Consider the following 20,354-nt stretch of genomic DNA (forward strand, 5'->3'; position numbering starts at 1 on the left):
ATGTTGGGTAGAGAAGCTGAAGAGCCATATTGAGGCGGGGACACCCCGCAAGGATCTCTTAGAGTCCTTTCCACTGATCCTGAATGCAGTCAAATACATGGCGGATGCATCAGCAGAATCAGTTAAACTGGCCGCTAGGTCTTCGGCTCTTGTAAATTCAGCCAGGAGAGCAGTTTGGCTGAAAACATGGTCTGGGGACACTGCCTCTAAGGTCAAGCTGTGTGGTCTTCCCTTCTCGGGTGACTTGCTCTTTGGTCCTGATTTAGAGTCTGTGCTGGATAGAACAGCCGATAAAAAGAAGGCTTTTCCAGTTAAGAAAAAGCAGATGGCTAAAAAGAATTTTCGTGCTTTTCAGCAGTCCCATAAAAAAGACCAGGAGCACAAGAGCAGATGGGGTTCACAGAAGGGCAAAGGCAGGGGTGGAGTCCTCTTTAGATCTCCCCCAGAGCAGTCCCCTAAGAACAAGTGACAATATCTCCCCAGTGGGGGGGAGACTGTCAGCTTTTCGCGAACAATGGGACAGGCTGTCTCCAAATCTGTTCGTGAAGAGCGTTGTCGATCAGGGGTACAGGTTGGAGTTTTCAGAACCACCCCCGAGCAGGTTTTATGTGACAACATTGCCAAGGGATCAGGAGAAGGCCTCTGCAATGAAGCTGTTGTTACAGGAGCTGATACAGCAAGAGGTTCTGATTCAAGTCCCAGTAAGCCAGCAGGGCGGGGGTTTTTATTCACATATTTTTCTGGTGAAAAAACCCTCAGGGAAGTACCGTCTAATCCTGAATCTGAAATTCCTGAACAGGTTCATTCGGTACAAACATTTCAGGATGGATACAATTTTCTCCATCACAAAGCTGTTGACCCCAGAATGCTTCATGGCATCCCTGGACCTAAGGGATGCCTACCTTCATATACCAATTCATCAGGCATCGCAGCAGTTCCTGCGCCTGGCATTGAAGGTAGGGAGTTCGGTATGGCACCTCCAATTCAGGGCTCTGCCGTTCGGACTCTCGTCCTCTCCCAGGGTCTTTACGAAGATTATGGCAGAGGCTTTGGAACCCCTGAAATTGAAGGGGATTCCAGTTGTTCCTTATCTGGACGACCTTTTGTTTTTTGCAGACTCCAGGGAGCAGGTCCTAGTCAATCTCCAGAGGGCCCAGTCTCACCTCGAGGGCCTGGGATGGCTTCTAAACCTAGAGAAGTCAATCCTGACCCCCTCACAGGAAATGAAATTTCTGGGGTATACATTAAATTCGATTCTCCAGAAAGTTTTCCTGCCGTTGGAAAAACAGGAAAAGTTACAGCTAGCTGTACAGCGGATACAGAGCAACCAGACAGTCTCAGTCAGGATGGCTATGGCAGTTCTGGGCCTGCTTACGGCAGCAATCCCGGCTGTTCAGTGGGCCAGGTTCCATTCCAGACCCCTTCAGAGGGAGGTTCTGTCAAGCTGGTCCCATCAGGATCCTTTGGAAAAACAGCTAAAAATTTCGTCAAAGACGAAAAGGGCTCTTTGGTGGTGGAGAGACCAGGCAAGCCTCTCAAGGGGCCTGGTGTGGACCTTTCCTGTGGACAAGCGCCTTACTACAGACGCAAGTGCCTGGGGCTGGGGAGCCCATCTGGATGGTCAGACATCTCAGGGGGTCTGGTCCAAACAGGAAGCTCAAAGATCATCCAACTGGAGGGAGTTGAAGGCGATCTTTCTGGGTTTAGTGGCATTTCAGCAGAGTTTGAGAGGCCACCATGTTCAGGTGTTGTCAGACAACACAACAGCGGTTACCTACATTATGAAGCAAGGGGGAACCAGAAGCAGGAGCTTGATGGAGCTGGCCAATCTGTTGTTAGCCTGGGCAGAACAGAACACAGCCTCACTATCGGCAGTGCATCTGAAGGGCTCTCAGAATTTGTTTGCGGACCTCCTAAGCAGGCGCAAATTGCTAGAGGCAGAATGGAGTCTGAATCAGGAAGTGTTCCTGATGATCTCCGAGGCCTGGGGGGTTCCTCAGGTAGACCTTTTTGCCAGCCAGCAGAACTCAAAGGTGGACAGATTCTTTTCTCTTCACCGAGGAGATGCAGCAATAGGGTTGGATGCATTCGCTCACCCCTGGCATTACCAGCTGTGCTATGCCTTTCCCCCCTTTCCTCTAATTCCACTAGTACTGAGGAAATTCAGGGAAGAAAGGACAGACTTAATACTAGTCACTCCTTTTTGGCCAAAAAGACCCTGGTTCGCGGGTCTTCGAAACCTAGCCTCGAAGCCCCCATGGAGGTTACCACTCAGAAAAGATCTGTTGTCCCAGGGGACAGTAAGTCATCCAGAAGTGGAACTCCTGCAGCTAACCGCCTGGTTTCTGAGGAGGACCTGTTAAAGGCTAAAGGTCTCTCAGATAAAGTAGTAAAGACCCTGCTGTCCAGTAGGAAGGCAGTTACACAGGCAATTTACATGAAGGTCTGGAAAAAGTTCAACTCCTGGTGCAGTTCTAGAGAACTCAAGGTCAAGAGCACGGTGTCCGTCTTGGAGTTTCTCCATGAAGGAATGGAGAAGGGTCTCGCAGCCAGTACCCTGAAGACTCAGGTGGCTGCCTTATCAGTTTTCTTTGAAAAGACTTTATCTAAAGAAACTTTAATTTCTAGATTTTTTAGGGCTCTTGCTCGAAATAGACCAGTAGCCCTTAAAGACTTTCCCAGTTGGGATTTGTCTACAGTTTTACAGGGTCTCTCGGGAGCACCGTTTGAACCCTTACAAGAAGCTTCTTTACAGAAGGTGGTTTTAAAAACAATCTTTTTGGTGGCCATCACCTCGGCCAGGAGAGTCAGCGAGCTCCAAGCTCTAGCTATTACAGAACCCTTCCTTAGAATTTATCAGGACAGGGTGGTACTGAGGACGGATCCAGCATTCCTACCGAAAGTATCCTCAACTTTCCATCGATCACAGGAAATAGTGTTACCTACATTCTCTGCAAGCCCAGCAAATGCAGGAGAGGAAGTTTTTCACACATTGGATGTGAGAAGATGTCTTTTACAGTTTCTGAAAGTTACTAAAGAATTTAGAAAATCAAACGCCCTCTTTGTGATATTTTCTGGATCACGCAAGGGGGAGAAAGCTTCTAAAAGTACGCTGGGTAGGTGGCTTAAGTTGGCTATAACAGAAGCCTATAAAGCAAAAGGAGAAATACCTCCCTCAGGTATTGCTGCCCACTCTACTAGATCCACGGCAGTTTCCTGGGCTGAAAGGGCCGGTGCCACGCCTGAACAAATCTGCAAGGCTGCCACTTGGTCCAGTTATTCGACATTTCTCCGGCATTACCGGTTAGATCTACTGTCTGCAGCAGATCAGGCCTTCGGCAGGAAGGTACTGCAGGCAGTAGTCCCGCCCTAGGGTAAGTTTCTCGGTTATCCTCTCCGGGGTTGTCCTGAAAGGCGATTTGAGAAAGACTCAGTTAGACTTACCGGTGACGGTATTTCTAAGAGCCTTTCAGGACAACCGTTACTTCCCTCCCTAGGTTATGCTTAGTAAATGTATTAAGTTCTACCATGGTGTTGTGCTTTCTGTGCTTTGTTTTCCAGCGTCGGAAGGCCACAATAACTGAAGCCATGGAGGAGGAGGAGGTGTTTTTAAAGTGGGCATGTGTTTCCTGATTGCAAGGTGGAGCTACTCTCTCCGGGGTTGTCCTGAAAGGCTCTTAGAAATACCGTCACCGGTAAGTCTAACTGAGTCTTTTCCACATTGTACGGAAGATCACAACCTTCCCCATTCATAAAACACCTCAAATAGCTTTACTCAATTTCCCCTTGCAGGGGGTCCCGAAATTAACTCAACAACTCATTCGATTTATTCTGGTCGGAACTAAACTCACTATTGCCAGGGCCTGGAAAAAAACGACGGTTTCCCTGAGAGTGGTTAAAAGGAAAATTTCTTGGATCATGGTACAGGAAAAAACAGTAAGCATCTTCCTTAATACGGTAGACAAACATACAGCGATATGGGATCCTTGGATCAATTATACCTCTAAGTGTCTACCTTGACCAGGGACTCCAGGTTGCTGTAGGGTGAGAGAGACCCGCTTCCTTCTTAGCTATCTTTTCTCTGTCTCCTTTTCTTTTCCTTTCTTCTTTTCTTTTCTTTCTCTCTTCTTTCTTTTGGTTATATTTTACCTCTGATTTAGTGCTTCTTATTAGGCCTAGTATAGGTACAACGTGAGGTTTAAACCTTCAATAAGATCATAAACCTCTAGCCTCAGATCTGTATGTTGATTTTTCATAATCTTATCTGGTTCACATGGATTAGTTATTTTTAGTCCAAGATTATTCATTGTCCTCCATTTCGGGGCATTTATTTTCCGATACTTATTCTAGAGGATGATGTTTCGTAGATTCCAGTTCCTGGGTTAGGTGGGGTCTCAGGGGTCCCGGCACAGCAAGTTCCCATTTGGGGTGCTAGGCCCAGGAGGCTCGACCTCACAGTTCACATATGGGTTCTCTGGAACCAAAGGTTATATAACTATTGAGATGTTGTTTCGTTAGAATTTCTTAATTTAAGTTTTACCTGGTTCTCACCAGATAGCTTATGCAGATAAGCCTCGCTCAATAACTCTCAGGGTTTATTTTCTGTCTATTCGGTACTCTATTGACTTTTATAATACAATTGTGCACTGTATAAACAATCATTTGTTTATGTGTTTAAGCTTTCAATAAAAATCTATTGAAGTTAAATATTTGAAATCAAATTAATTTTAATTAATTATCATGGATGTTCTGATCAAAACTTTGCTGGACCCTTATAAACTTCTTGTATAAAGCAAACCCGTGATTAAATGTTATTTGCCTTGCTGTCATTTTGTTTATTAGGATTTTACTTTACTAAGACTTTACTCAGATCACTCAAAAAATATTGTAGCCATAGGATCGTCATAACAGCCATCCAAGGATAATTTTCGGAAGGAGGTCAACAATAACAGTCTATGTATTTCTCCAATTGTATAGACTTCAACTGCTGACCTAACTTTCTAGAAATGCTACAGTAGTTACCTGGCTTCATGCACATGATTTGGCCCCATAATTTTAAAATTTTCAAATATTTTCCCTGTGTTGGAAGTATATTGTTTAGGGTGACACTCGCTGCATTCTAGACATGTGCGATTAGTTTCTTTAGGTACCTGTCACATTCCTTTTGCTGTCACAATTGGGTTTACATTCCTTGTGACTGTAATAAGTGCTAAAAAATGAATAAATTGCCCCCGCCCCTGTGCTTGCAGGCAAAGACAAACTCATGTTTCGGTCCCGCACACATGTCATAATCAATTGTCCAAAACGGAGGTATCGCCACGATCGTGAGATCATGGCCTGTAATTCTAGCATCAGATCTCCAGTGTAACTTTGAAGTGATAACCTGTAAAGGCTTTTAAAGTGTCGTCTATGGATAGTAAAATGTACATAATTTGACTTTGTTGCATAGGCATGCACATTTTTAAAATGTGACATATTTGGTATTTATTTGCTCTGTGTAACATCATCTTTTATATTTTAAAGAATCCAAAATGTATTTTGTTCTATTCATTTTATGATTCATAGATTTTGATATATTCACCCCCATCCAACCCAAGCAAAGTGCATAAGTAATCTACCAACCTGAATGAATGAAATATTTGTATAGCGCACAACGCAAACTAAATCGCCTCAAGATGCTGTGACGAGCTTTGGTCATCAGCTAGAAGAGGAAGGTCTTGAGTTTTTTCCTAAAAGCCAGGTGGTTTTCTGCCAGGCAGATGTTGATTGGTAGAGCATTCCATAGCCGAGATCCTTGGACAGCGAATCTCCGATCCCTCTTAGATTTGTACCGGGCTTTTGGTACAAGGAGGAGGTTTTTGTTGGCTGATCGAAGACTGTGGTTTGGTGTGTAAAGATGTATTTTCTCAGCTAGGTATTGCGGAGCTTCTCTATGCACGCATTTGTGGGTGAGGCAGAGGGTCTTGAATGTGATTTTTTTACGGTTAGCCAATGTAGGCTCCTCAATGAAGGAGAGATTGGTTCCCAAGTTTTTTTCCTGTTGTCAGCCTTGCCACCGTGTTTTGGATCAGTTGTAATCGCGCAAGTTGATATTGTGGTAATCCTATGTAAAGCGAGTTTGCGTAGTCCAATCGTGAATTAATGATTGTTCCAACTACCACTGCTTTATCATTCTTTGGGATAAAAGGGTCTGCGAAGCAGATGGTGAGATCGACTGACTACTGATCCTATTTGTGCATCCATTGACATTTGTGAGTCTAAAATAAAATAAACCTAACAAATTAACACGTTTTAAACCAATATAGCCAATCTTCTGAAATAACTTCTGAAATACGAATTGATACGTAACGAAACATATCTGAATATACATGAGAAATTCAGAAAACAAATAGTTCTAACATAACGAATATGACTGTAAGGTAAACCGAATTCCAAGCACCAGAAAGCCTGTGTGGATTTGTGCTTGTGCTCATATTTATGCACATTGTACAAGTGCTCATTTTTGTGCAGTAAATGGGCAATTTTAAATATGTGCCAGTTCGATGCACACATATTCGTGCGTGAACACGCACACGTATATGAGCACATACACATACTAATTATCACTAGGCACCCAGTGGCCTATTTGAACTGGTTTATCACTATGAGCAGTTGCTGAATGGTCTTAAGTTTGTTCCTCTGTTCGTGAGACCTGATCCACTGTACCTGCTTACCCGTGTATGACCCAGTTTGCCTTTGAACTTCACTTCTGCTCTTCATTTAGCTCTATTATCTAACTACTATGACCTTGACCTGTTTACTGGACTTGTCTTGCCTGCTGACTCTGTAATGTTTTGCTAAGCAGTTTCTGACATTTTCCTGACTTTTGGACTGGCTTTGCCTGCTGATTTGGTTCCTCGCTGCCCGGTTGTTGCTGATTGCTGCTAGTCTCCTGGTCCTGCTTCTGTCTCCTGCTCTGCTACCCCTGTATCCTTTTCTGATGACTGTGACTCGCAGATCTACCCACCTAGAGATTGAATATCATTAAAAGCCAGCTACTATAGCACTTGTGCCACTCATGGTCTTACACTCACTGTCCCAACCTACAGGAGTGTTGGGCGGGAGGTGCAAGAGAGGTCTCCAAAACATCCCAGACTTCCCCAGGTACATGATAGTGACACAATTAAATGATTAACTTAAAGCAGAGTTCCACCCATAAGTGGAACTTCCTTTTTTTGTACTCCTCCCCACCTCCAGTGCCACATTTGGCACCTTTTGGGGCAGTAGGGGAGCAGGATACCTGTCTTTCACAGGTATCCTGTCCCCGCTTCTGGGAGCCTCCTCCCTCCTCTTTCTCTGGCCGCCGGGCCAGTAGGGGATTAGAGCGGAGCCTAGCACATGTGCAGTAGGGTTTCCAGCGAAAAGCTGTAAGGCAATGGATGTGCCATGCACCCGACAGCTGATGGAAACATCACCTGTGGTGCCGACATCCCTGAACTCCAGGACAGGTAAGTGTCCGTTTATTAAAATTCAGCAACTGCAGTATTTGCAGCTAATGGCTTTTAATTTTTGCAGTGGTGGGTGGACCTCCACTTTAACAAATAGATCTGAAGCAAAACAAATTTTCCATAGTGCACATCTCTACTACATGCTTGTTTTGAGTTTATGACCCTGGAACACTAACGTAAGGCACAGCTAGACACCGTTATATTTAAAAGGAGGCCAGCAATAGCATTGTTAATATTTCTCCCATAACAGGTGTGGTTATAATGTTGAAAAAGTAGGATGGGCATACATTGATTTATTTTATTTTTTTTAAATAGCTAACTAATCCGCTATATTTTTTTGTATACGTTTTAAGGTAAAATTATTCTTTATTTGCCACGAGAAATCGCTTCTAAGCTAGCAGATTTACGCAATTCATGCAGAATTCAAATCTATGAAAAAATGAATAAAACAGAACATTTTTTTGGAGAAGTTTAAACCAATTTGAATTCATTATTTTACAAACACAATAATTTGTTTAATGATAATCCCATCTTATGATAAGTCCTGGCATGTTTGCCTGTCCATTTGACCCATGTTTTTTTTTTCTGACAACTTAGTCTAGAATATGGAAATATTTACTGAATAAACACACCTAGTGAGATGGTAAGCTGCCTCATTCATGACCAGATGGTAAACTGCTGCCTAACCATGGCAGATGCTATGGACAGAGAAAACAGATTGTATCTGAGTAGGTTAAATATTATTAGCATAATATGATTAACCTGTTATTTATATCAACAGAAAATCAAAAATGTGAAAACTGATGTCTGGAGAAAATCATACAAAGTATACAAAGTGATAATGGCCAAAACTGCAATTTAATAACCACCTAACACTCATTCATATTACATGTTGTTAGTGCAGATATATTTCTTTTAAAAATGGCTACAGTTTATTCCTCTGTCTTGTGTGATTCTCCTTGTACCTTTTATTTTTACTATTGATGACACATTATTGCTTCACGCTTTATTTAATATATACAGTATATTTGATTTATATAGAGATTGGTGATACTTCTTTCCATTCTTTTGTTGCACTTTACTAGTATATATAATTATGTTTAATAATCATTAAGCAGAGTGCGCATGCGCGAGGCTCACAAGATGGCCACAATCATCTAGAGCTCCGCTGCCTCGCGGAACAACGGGACCCCTAGCGCACAGCACTGCCCACCAAATGCTCCACGTGCGGCACAGATAGCTCCCCAACGAGCCTGGGCACACTACCTGATGACCGGGGGACCGGTAAAATGCAATCTGGGACCGCTGTTCGCATCGCTGGGTGAGAGGGAGAAATCCAAGATGAACACCGCAGCACAGCTCCTTTCCCAGGAACATCGCTCCACAGGCTTGGCGGACTACAGGTCAGAACCAGCCCATGCACCTTCCCATACCACTCCAGGCAGTCTCAGCCCCCCCCCCCCCCAAGGACACCACTCCGTCCCCGGCCTCCACTGTATCCCTCCTGGAACGCACCATTCAGGACTTCTCCCCATCCCCCTCAGGGCCTCACTCGGCTCCTCAGGCAGGCCTAGTCCCCCATGAGGCCTCTCATAGAGACCCGGTATCCCACATGGATGCTCTATTTCACAAATTCTCTGAACTGCTGGAGAAGGGACTATCCCAAACTGCCCTGAAAATCACAGGGGAACTAAAAGCTGACTTTATTAATCTTGGCTCACGGATCGAAACGTTCGAACACAAAATGGCGGACACCATTGCCATAACCAACCAAAACTTCAGATACATTTATTCGGTGCAGGAGCAACTTAACCTGGCCATGGCCCGCATAGACGACCTTGAAAATAGGTCACGGAGATACAACATCAGAATCCGCGGGCTCCCGCTTTCGGTAGCGGATGTATCCGCGTGGTCCATGACCTAATCACACAGCTAATCCCTAACATCTCAGCTCTAAAGCTGGAACTAGATAGGGTCTATAGAACCCTCGGTCCTCCTAGGAAGGATGGTACCTCACGTGACGTGATCGCCAAGCCCCACCATTTCTCTGTGAAGGAAGAAGTCATGAAGAGAGCCAGGTCCCTGCAGCACGTCATGTGTCGGGGTCACCAGGTACAGATTTTTGCAGATCTTTCCCCATCTACAATACAAAGACGGAGAGCTTTGAAACCTCTTTTGCTTGTGCTGATGCAGAGAGAAATAAAATACAAGTGGGCCTTCCCCTTCGCTGTTCGGTTTTCCGACAAAGGGAAAACCTACGCATTCTCAATCTTTCCTGAGGGGGAGAAACTTCTCATCCGGCTGAAACTTATCTCCCAAGAAGCTGACATGGATACCTCTAATTCTGGGCACAGCTCCAACAAAAGGCCAACACCCAACAGCCCGCAATCCCCTCTGTGGACTTCTGGAAGAGCTAAGAAAGTCAAGGACAACGCACCTACCTGAGAAGCACCCAGGCTTCAATTTCTGCCCTCCACTTAGTGACTTAACGCCCGAGGTCCTGGAGAGGGTCAGAGGACTCCCCCCCCCCCCCCCCCCCACCATCGGGGGACCTGTCCTCCACCTGTGCTGGCCCCTGTTGTCCACTAGGACCTCCGTTTTTCCATCCTGTTCCCACCTCAGTTCATGATACCCCCAGATGCCTGGCTTTCCCATACCCTCATATGGACTGCCTTTGAACCCACTTCTTCCCCCTGCTCCCTCCTGTTGAGTCCTGAAGAGCTCTCAGCAGCCAGAGGGATATGGATCCAAGAAGTTACCTTATATCTGGGGACTCATTTGATGGTTCTTTATTTAGTTTTGAATGTTCTGTTTTTGTTTCACCTATACGCTAATGTTTTGCCGTGCTTCACTTTTTACCTCCACGTTTACAGATTGGGATTCTTACCGTCTGGGGGTCCCTGGTTCTGCGAGGGACCACTTGCGTACCTCCCCCACCCTCAGTCTCTCTCGGGCGCCTGAGGGTCGGGACATCTGATCATATGGGTCAGATGATGCTATAGATCGCTCCTAGGACTTGGGGGGTGTCTCCTGCCCCAAACTCCTCTTTCCTCTTCCAGGAGTCCTCTTTTTCTGTTTCCTATCCTCCCCTCTCTCCCCCTCACATGAAAAGATACTTCTGCGAATTATGTTTCTGATACTGTCATATTTTTCAGGCATGTACTGGATCACTTATGTTGCACAATCCGCAACAAGATCACAACAGGCCGATGACCTCACTACTGCCGCCTGGATCCCCGCTGCTAATTGGGTAAGTGAGGCCGCACTCAGATCCTGGGCTCCCCCTCTGCTTCATGGCTGACCACCCGGACACTAGGCTCAAGGTAGCCTCACACAATATCTAGGGCCTTAATTCCCCCATCAAACGTAGAAAAGTTTTTGATTATTATAAGTCTCTGAAACTGGACATGATCCTACTTCAGGAAACACATCTCCCTATCCGGTATAGTCACAAGTTCCTTCACACCCACTTCCCTGCTGCACACCCTGGCCCCTCATTTAGAAGGGACAGTCATCGTTGGAGGGGACTCCAATGTAGCCTTCGACCAGGGCCTTGAAAATCCTCACCCCTACATTCTCGATTGACCCGGCCCTCTAAAGCAAGCCTGTGGGTTGCCAAATTAATTCATGCCTATGGCCTGTCCGACTCCTGGCGGGAATTAAACCCCTCGAAGGGGGACTTCACCCACTTCTCCGCTCCCCACCAATCCTGAGCAAGAATTGACCACAGCTTCCATCAAAGACACGCTGGTCTCCAACCACTCTCTGGTAATTGTAACAATCATTGCGGGATCGGGAGGGAGTCACTCCAGACATTGGTGATTAAACTAATCTCTTTTAATCCGAGCCAACAAGAATAGTAGAACTTGATAAAGCTCTACAGGAATATTTCTACCTTAACGCGACGACAGACATTTCTCCCAAAACCCTTTGGGCAGCACACAAAGCCTTCATCAGGGGCAAGCTCATTCAGATGGGCACCCAAATTAAACACAAACGGCAATCAGATATTATCAAGCTGGAAAAGGAATACTCAAAACTCAGAGCCCTATACAAAAAAGACCCTCATTGAGTCCCCACCACCCTACTCGACAAGACCAGACTAGAACTCAATCTCGCCTTGACCACTAAAGCTGAAAAGTCTATTTGATGGTCCGGCCACAAATTCTATACACAGGCAAACAAAATAGGCATACTCCTAGCCAACAGACTATCCCCTAGAACCATATTAAACACCCTCCCCAAGATCAGAACTGTGGGTCAGTCACCCACATCTAATCCGATCAAAGTCCTGAACGCTTTTCAGGACTTCTATACTTCCCTATACAGCAGCCCACCCCCCCCCCCCCCCCAAAGCGAACCTCCTCCCACAATTCTTGGAGGGTCTTCACATACCCTCTATATCTGATACACACAAACAAATAATGGATTCCCCCATCAGGGTAGAAGAAATCCTGGGAGTCATAAAGGACCTCAAGAAAGGCTCCGCTCCAGGCCCTGACGGACTATCGATACCTTACTACAAAGCTTTTGCTAATACTCTGGCCCCTCATTTAACCAATCTTGGCAATCACAAAGCTAATGGAAGCCCCCTGGATCCCCACCTAAACACAGCATTCATTACGGTCATACCTAAACCCGATAAGAACTTGGAAGATGTAAGTAACTACAGACCTATCTCTCTCATTAACAATGACCTCAAAATTCTCACGAAAGTAATGGCCAAAAGGGTTGGCATCCCTCATTGGGCAATACGTCCATAAGGATCAAGTTAGGTTTATTCCCGGCAGATAGGGACCAGATCAAATAAGGAGGGCAGTGGATATTGTCTCAATAATGCAATCGAATTGGGAGGGGGGACCTAAACAATCGGGCTTCCTCCTTTCCTTAGATATCCAGAAGGCCTTAGACTCGGTCTCCTGGCAGTACATCTTCCAGCTCTTTGAAAGGTGGGGATTTGGGGCTCGCTTTCTTGGCCTTTTACAAGCTTTATACTCCCACCCAAGGGCCCAAATCAGACTTCAGGGATACCACTCCACGCCCATACCCATCACTAGGGGTACCAGACAAGGGTGCCCCCTATCACCCCTCATATTTGCAATAGCTATTGAAACATTAGCAATAGCCGTCCATCACTGACATCAGAGGAGTCCAGTGCTGTGGCCAGACGCACAAATGCGGGCTCTTTGCTGACGACATACTTTTATTTCTCACCTCCCCCCTCACCACCTTGCCTAATTTATCCCGAGTCCTAGATGACTTTGCCAAAATTTCGGGGTTACGAGTCAATTACTCCAAATCCGTGGCTCTCAATATATCTCTCCCCACCCAACTAGCCTCCTCTCTTAAACAATCATTCCCATTCCAATGGAGCGATACCTCCATCAAATACTTAGGCATTTCACTTACACCTAGGACTGAGACGTTGTACAATCAAAATTATCCCAAACTCTACAGGCAATTAGAAGCTGATCTCAAGACATGGTCCAAACACGAATTATCCTGGCTGGGCCGGATCAATTCCATTAAAATGACCCTTTTCCATAAAATCTTATATTAATTTTGTGCACTCCCTATTCCTGTAAGGAAGGATCACCTACGAACACTGCAAAGCAAGATACTGAAGTATATATGGGGCAACAAGGGGTACCGTATCCTACAAAACACACTTTTCCTTCATAGACGTAGGGGTCAGTTGGCCTTGCCCAACCTTCACAAATATTATCTCGCAGCCCGACTGGCCCAACTCTCCGCGATCTACTCAAAATAAGAAAAACCAGACTGGATGTCCATGGAACGTCAAGCTGTCCCCTCATTCACCTTAGATTATCTACTGTGGTGCCCCCCCAAATCTAGGCCGCCCATCCTCTCTCCTACCCTTTCCCATTCCTGCTCCCTGTGGGACACTCTTCGTGGGGTGCCGACATTGGTCTCTGCTGTGCGCCCCCTAGCTCATATCTTTCACAATCCCGCTTTCCCTCCTGGCCTCAATATTATCGCCTTCAAATGGTGGTTGGATAAAGGACTATACCGGATAGGACACTACTTCACCTCCAAGGGCCCAGTCCCCCTTTCCAATTGTATCAAACACTTGGAGCTCCCTGATTCGGAAAGATTCCGCTTTCAGCAAATATCCAATTTTTTGCACTCGCAATGGAAGAACAAGCCCCTCCCACCTGCTTTTACTGAATATGAAACTTGGTGTGGTAGGGTTGGGGAGCAGAGGGGTGGCATATCGGTAATCTACTCGGCCCTCACTGGCCCAACGGGCAAAACTCCCTATATGACAGCCTGGGAGGCCGACCTCCAAATATCAAACAGTCTGGAGACCTGGCAGGCGGCTCTGACTAGATCCTTTCAGGGGATCCAAAACATATCACTCATGGGAGCTAGCATCAAATTGATCACCAGATGGTATCTCACTCCCTCCAAATTAGCTAAAATTTACCCCACGGCAAACCCTCTGTTTTAGAGGGTGTCAACACCGTGGCTCCATGATCCATATTTGGTGGGAATGCCCCAGGCTCCGTTCATGATTTTCAGTGTAACAAGCTGCCAGGTTCCCAGGACTCCAGAAGTAGCGCTGTTAAACACTCGTGTTCCTTCACTCCCCAAAAAAAGTTCAGAAACTGACCCACTTTATCCTTCTAGGTGCCAAAATTGCAATAGCTACTGCATGGAAACAACCCAGATCCCCTCTCCTTACAGCTAAGAGGAAGATATCCTGGATTATGTCGCAGGAAAATTTGTCAGGCATCCTGATGGACACCACATTGAAATTTAGAAAGGTGTGGGATCCATGGGCCAGGTACATAGGAGTCTCCCTCTTATTAGGAGTGCCCCTGGGCTCCCCCCGGTTATTACGACCTAAACAATAGATGTGACATTCCCCAACTGAGCGGTGGTTGATCTAGTCCTCCACCCTCTCCCCCTTATTCAGGAGCAGCTTTTCCCTCCCCCAATCCTCTGTCCTCTCTTCTTTCTCCTCTCTCCTCTCTCTATCTTTCTTGATCTCTCTCTGATGATTGCCTTAATAGGCAGATAAATAACACGATCATAATACAGATAGAATGCATATTGGGGAGCTCCTCTTTTGCTGCCCCTTGGATACCCTCTCCCTGGGGGATGGGGGGGATCAAGGGGACTACACACCTACCCTGACACAGCAAGTGTCTGAGGGATGATGTCTGTATTTCCAACACCTCATTACACTTTATTATATACTGTGTACACCGCCTGCACTGTATTAGAAACTGTACACCACCAAATGCATTGTATTTATAGGCTATGCTGAATGCAGAATATATATATATATATATATATATATATATATACTGGTCTGACTGTGTATGTGTGTGTGTGTGTGTGTGTGTGTGTGTGTGTGTGTGTGTGTGTGTGTATATAGATATAGATATAGATAATATGTGTGTATATATGTGTATATATGTGTGTATATATGTGTGTATATATATATATATATATATATATATATATATATATATAATATACATGCATACAAATACACTGCCACTATCACTATCACCACTGCCACAATTTTAGAGGAGTACCGTTCAAGAAAAGGTTGAAAATTAATGTCCTCATGTAATCCAGGGGCCAGAGTTTCTTTTACGTTAATGGATCCAACACAATTCCCTTTGTAGTAATGCTCTATTCCAATCTATCCCATAGAATTTAGGATGAATTCGATTAAGGGCAATCAGAGAAGTATGTGGAAAATTATAATGGTGGACTTGGGCCACGTGTTTGCCCAATAGGAGGTATATATAGCCAGTAGGGATGAGCTGAACACCCCCCGGTTTGGTTCGCACCAGAACTTTCGAAAGGACCCCAAATTCGTACGAACATTCGAACCCAATTGAAGTCTATGGGACTCGAATGTTTGAAATAAAAGTGCCAATTTTAACTGCTAATATGCAAAATACTGTCCTAAAAAGGGTTTGGGGATCTGGCTCCTGCCCCAGGAGACATGGGTCAATGCCTAAAATGTTTTTAAAAATGGCTGTTTTGGCGGGAGCACTGATTTTAATGACGATTAAAGTGAAAAAAAAGTGAAATATTCCTTTAAATATCGTGCCTGGGGGGTGTCTATAGTATGCCTGTGAAGTTCCACGTGTTTCCCGTGTTTAGAACAGTCTCTGCACAAAATGACATTTAACGGAAATGACGTCATTTAAAACTGCTTGCGGTTTTAATGTTATATCTGGTTCCTGCAATATTGTTAAAAATCATTGAGAAAAATGGCATGGGTAGCCCTCCCTGCCCATTACCAGCCCCTTTGGGTCTTGTACGGATATTAAGGGGAACCCCATACCCATATTAAAAAAAGGAAATATGTGGGGCCCCCAGGCCCTATATACTCAGAACAGCAGTATACAGGCGGTGCAAACAAGACATGGACTGTGTAGGTTTGTTGTGTTAAGTAGAATCTGTTTGTAATTTTCAACTGGTACATTTTTAAAGTGTAAAAATCTATTTTTAAGCTTTTTGGAAAACATAGGGAAGGGTTATCACCCCTGTATAATTTGTTTTGCCGTCCGTCTTTTTTCATCAAACTTGCTGTTGTCTCCTTCCATTTGCAAGTAGGAGATGTTTGTAAGTTGGATATTTGAAAGTAGGGGCCTGCCCTATATGTTTTGCCACAACATTGTAAGCCCTCAAAGTGACTCTTGGTGGGCACTGGAGCGCCCTGCTGTGAACGATTATGTCAAGAATTGTATTTACATGCCATTGTTGAAAGGTAGTGGTAGAAAAATTTACCTTTGGTGGTTGTGGTGCTGGTGCCACAACACTTTAAGTCCTCACAGTTACTCTGGGTGGGCACAGGAACGGGCCTTCCTGTGAAATATTATATCAAGAACTGTAATTACATGCCCCTGTTAAACAGGGGTTGAAAAATTGGGCTGCTGGCACTGGTGCTGGTGCCACGACACTGCAACCTCTCCTATATACTCTAGTTGTAGTGCAGGAATGAACCCTGCTGCAAAGCATTGCATCAAAAATTGTAATTAAACGCCCCTGTTAAACAGGGGCAGAAAAATTAGGCCTTAGGTGCTCGTGCCACCACACTGCAACCTCTCCCATATACTCTAGTTGTAGTGCAGGAATGAGCCCTGCTGCAAAGCATTGCATCAAAAATTGTAATTAAACACCCCTGTTAAACAGGGGCAGACAAATTGGGCTGATGGCATCACCCAGAACCAGAAATGTTCTTCCAACATATCAGCGGAGGAGGAAGAGGATAGACAATCAACATAACAGGACAGTCACTCAGCATAGGCAGTCTTGAAGGGTGATCCAAGACTGATTCATCTTGATGAAGGTCAGTCAATCAACTGAGTCGGGGGACAGGTGCACCCTGTGATCGGTAACAAAGCCACCAGCAGCACTGAAGGTGCATTCCAAAAGAACTCTGGATGCAGGACAGGCCAGTAGCTCAATTGCATACTATGCAAGCTCTGGCCAGTGATCCATCCTCAAGACCCAGTAAGCCAGTGGATTTTCGGTGGGAAAGGTGTCCAAGTCTGACCTTGCCCCTAGGTATTCCTGCACCATGTAAATCAGACGCTGGCGATGGTTGCTGGAACCGATCATACCTTGGGGCTGCGGACTAAAAAATTGTCTGAAAGCATCGGTCAGACGGCCACCTTCTCCACCGCTCCTTCTGACCGATGCCTCAGCAACACGTTCTCCAGGACCAGGAGTTTGAAACCTTCCAGTCTCTGGGAACGCGTTGCACAGACCTTTTCTGCAAGGCCTCCCGGAGATGTCTCATCCTCTGCTCCCTCTGTGACGGCAAGATAAGGTCGGCAACCTTACCCATGTACCGTGGATCAAGGCGAGTGGCCAGCCAGTAATGGTCCCTCTCCTTGATCCGAAGAATATGAGGATCCTTATGCAGGCTTTGCAGGATCAGGGAGGCCATGCAGCGTAGGTTAGCTGTGGCATTCGGTCCGGAGTCCTCTGGGTCATTAAGGACAACATGATCCGCAGCTACCTCCTCCCAGCCACGTACAAGTCCATGGGTTTCTTGGGACTGTAAATTATCCCTACAAGACTGCTGCTGATGCTGAGTGCCAGCCTCCACCTCCATGCTGACACAATCATCCTCCTCCTCCTCATCCTCTTCCTGTTTGATGGGTGGCACAGCAGGAACACTGTCTGAATAAAGAGGGCCTTGAGAGGCAAGGAAGTCCTCCTCTTCCTGCCTCTGTTCTGCCTCAAGTGCCCTGTCCATTATTCCACGCAGCGTATGCTCCAAGAGGTGGACAAGAGGTACAGTGTCACTGATGCATGCACTGTCACTGCTCACCATCCTTGTGGCCTCCTCAAACGGTGACAGGACAGTGCATGCATCCCTGATCATGCCCCACTGGCGTGGTGAGAAAAAACAGAGCTCCACTGACCCTGTCCTGTTGCCGTAGTCGCACAGGTACTCATTGATGGCCCTCTGCTGCGTGTGCAGCCGCTGCAGCATGGTCAACGTTGAGTTCCACCTGGTGGGCATGTCACATATAAGGCAGTTCTTGGGCAGGTTCAACTCCTTTTGGAGCTCAGCCAGCCGAGCACAGGCATTAAATGATCGGCGGAAATGCACACACACTTTACTGGCCTGCTTCAGGACATCCTGTAAGCCCGGGTACCTGCCCAAGAATGGCTGCACCACCAGGTTAAGGACGTGAGCCACACAGGGCACATGGGTCAGTTGTCCGTGTCGGAGGGCGGAGAGGAGGTTGGTGCCATTGTCGCAAACCACCATTCCTGGCTTAAGCTGGCGTGGCGTCAACCACCTCTCGGCCTGCCCCTGCAGAGCTGACAAAATATCCGCCCCAGTGTGGCTCCTTTCCCCCAAACAAACCAGCGCAAGCACGGCATGGCATCGTTTTGCCTGCATACTTGCGTAGCCCCTGGAACGCCTATGGAGCACCGCTGGTTCTGAGGACAGAGCACTGGAAGAGGCCATGGAGGAAGAAGAAGAGGAGGGGGTGGAGGAGAGAGGTGTGTCACAACCAATAGTAGCATTTTGGAGGCGTGGTGGTGGAACAACCTCCAACACTACTGCACCTGGTCCTGCATCCTTCCCAGCTGCCAGAAGAGTGACCCAATGGGCCGCGAAAGACAGGTAACTTCCCTGTCCATGCCTGCTGGACCATGAGTCAGCGGTAATATGCACCTCCAGCGAGGCAAGGACATTGCCTTCCACATGCTGGTAGAGAGGGGGAATCGCCTTCCGTGAGAAAAAGTGTAGTTTGGGGACCTGCCACTGAGGAACCACACGTTGTACAAACTCACGGAAGGGGGCCGAGTCTACCAACTGAAAAGGCAGCAGTTGAAGTGCTAGCAATTTAGCCAAGCTAGCATTCAACCGCTGGGCATGTGGATGGCTGGGAGTGAACTTCTTTCACCGGTCCAGCAGCTGGGGCAGGGACATTTGCCTGCTATAATCGGACGTGGGTGTACTGCTAGCAGAGTGCCCGGGAGGAATTGGCTGTGACACACCTAATTGTACACCTTCATTCCTCTCAGAGCAGGTTTCAGAGAGGACTGAAGGTCTAGTGGGGTTGGAGATCCCAGCTGATGAGGAGCAAGGAGAGGCCCGCTTTGTTCTTTGGTGTGGGTCTTTGAGGTACGCTTGCCAACGAGCTGCATGGCAGGTCAACATATACTGGTCAAGCATGTGGTGCCCAAGCAGCTGATGTTTTGGCCACGCGAGATACGCTTGAGACATATGTTGCAAATAGCAGTGGTGCGATCTGATGCACTCGTCTCAAAAAAGGCCCACACCAAAGAACTTTTTGAATAATGTGCAGAGTCAGCGCCCTGCACAGGCGGAGCTCTGCGGTGTGATTCAGTCGGTGTGCTGTCCCTAAGCTGGCCCCGGAGGGCATCCTGCCTCGTTGGACATGTGCCTCCTCCTCCTCTCTCCTACCAGGCACCCATGTGGAGTCAGTGCCCTCATCATCCCCTCCCTCTTCATCGCTGGAGCAAACCTGGCAGTATGCTGCAGCTTGTGGAACATGACTGCCAGATTGCTGTCCTTCTTGAGCATCCCTTCTCTCTGCATTCACGCTACTGCCTTCCTCTAGCTGAGTATCATCATCAGAGCCTACAAAACACTGAGCATCCTCCTGGAGCATGTACCCAACACTGTGCTCAAAGAGTTCAGGAGACTCCTCAGGAGGACATGGTGGGTCTAGGGAAGGAGTCACTGATGATGACATTGAGAGGAGGGAAGACGATGCGTTGGCAGCTGCTTTGCTAGTACCCTGAGCCTGGGTGAGAGAGGATGAGTAGGATGAAGAGGGCTTGGTCATCCACTCTACCAAGTCCTTGGCATGTTGCGGCTCAACATGTCCAGCTGCCGAAAAGAAGGACAAGCGTGTCCCATGGCCACGTGCTGATGATGACGATGCACCGCGTCCACGACCAGCACTGTTGTCTCTAGACACAGAGCCTGCTTGCCCTCTTTTATCGGCTCGCGCCTGTCTGCCTCTCCTTGCTGGCTTTCCAGACATGGTAATGGCCTGAAGGGAGATGAGAACCAGTAATTGTGTAGTGTATATTGTGCTGGAGGCACACACAACATCCACTAAGTCCTGCAGATGGCAGATGGCTCAATTAGAGAAGAGCTATGTAGGTGGATATAACAGTGTATACTGGGTTCAGGGCACGCAGACAGCATGCACAATCTCCTACAACTGACTGCAAGCTCTATTTAAAAAGAGAAATATAGCTAGCTATATAAGGGGATATAGCGGTGTATACTGCGGTCAGGGCACGCAGACAACAACCACTACAGAAGAGCAAGAACGCAAAATCCGCCGATGACGATTGGTGTATACTGTGTTG

Source organism: Lithobates pipiens, unplaced genomic scaffold (assembly GCF_037356315.1).
Source record: "Lithobates pipiens isolate NorthernLeopardFrog02 unplaced genomic scaffold, aLitPip1_a1.2 Scaffold_25, whole genome shotgun sequence".
NCBI classification, from domain to species: Eukaryota; Metazoa; Chordata; class Amphibia; order Anura; family Ranidae; genus Lithobates; species Lithobates pipiens.